Source organism: Arachis ipaensis, chromosome B9, assembly GCF_059453495.1.
Source record: "Arachis ipaensis isolate K30076 ecotype BB chromosome B9, ASM5945349v1, whole genome shotgun sequence".
Lineage (NCBI taxonomy): Eukaryota > Viridiplantae > Streptophyta > Magnoliopsida > Fabales > Fabaceae > Arachis > Arachis ipaensis.
Window position 1 is genome coordinate 60,508,295 of NC_142444.1, and position 788 is coordinate 60,509,082.

At 41.6% G+C, this 788-nt stretch overlaps 1 non-coding gene across 1 annotated transcript; it reads right to left on the reverse strand.

The window, feature by feature from the left end:
• Positions 1-270: 270 nt before the first annotated feature.
• LOC148544829 (small nucleolar RNA R71) lies at positions 271-379 on the reverse strand. Its single transcript, XR_015900893.1, has one exon. It is a non-coding gene; the product is annotated as a small nucleolar RNA R71 (small nucleolar RNA).
• Between the last annotated feature and the right edge of the window lie 409 nt (positions 380-788).

Sequence of the window (788 nt, forward strand, 5' to 3'; positions counted from 1 at the left end):
GAAGCCTCAACTGGTCACTCTAGTTTAGCAGAATTGCCAGTTTTATGGACTTCCATAGAAAGATCCCAATAGATTCATCTATGATTCTTGTAGATATGTGATACTGTCAAGACTAATGGAGTGGATCCAAAAATTTACAAGCTTATGCTCTTCTCCTTTGCTGTAAGGGACAAAGCTAGGTTAGATTCTCAGCCTAAGAAAAGCCTAGACTCTTGGGAGAAGGTGGTCAATGCATTCTTGACCAAATTCTTTCCACCTCAGAAGCTGAGCAAGCTTAGGGTGAAAGTTCAGACCTTCAGACAGAAAGAAGGTGAATCCCTCTATGAAGCCTGGGAAAGGTATAAGCAATTGATCAGAAGGTGCCCTCCTAACATAATTTCATACTGGACCATGCTAGATATTTTCTATGATGGCCTTTCTGAGATGTCCAAGATGGCATTGGACCACTCTATTGGTGGTTCACTCCACTTGAAGTAAACGCTTGAAGAGGCACATGAACTCATTAATATGGTTGCAAACAACCAATTCATGTAAACTTCTGAGAGGAACCCTGTGAATAATGGGGTGGCTCAAAAGAGAGGAGTCCTGGAGGTTAACACTCTGAATACCATATTGGCTCAGAACAAGATCCTAACCCAAAGGTCAACATGATGGATGAGGTTAACTATTTAGGAAATCCTAACAATGAGCCTTATGGAAACACCTACAACTCATCATGGAGGAATCATCCCAACTTTTCATGGAGGGATCAACAGAAGCCTCAGCAAGGCTTCAACAATAATCAAGGT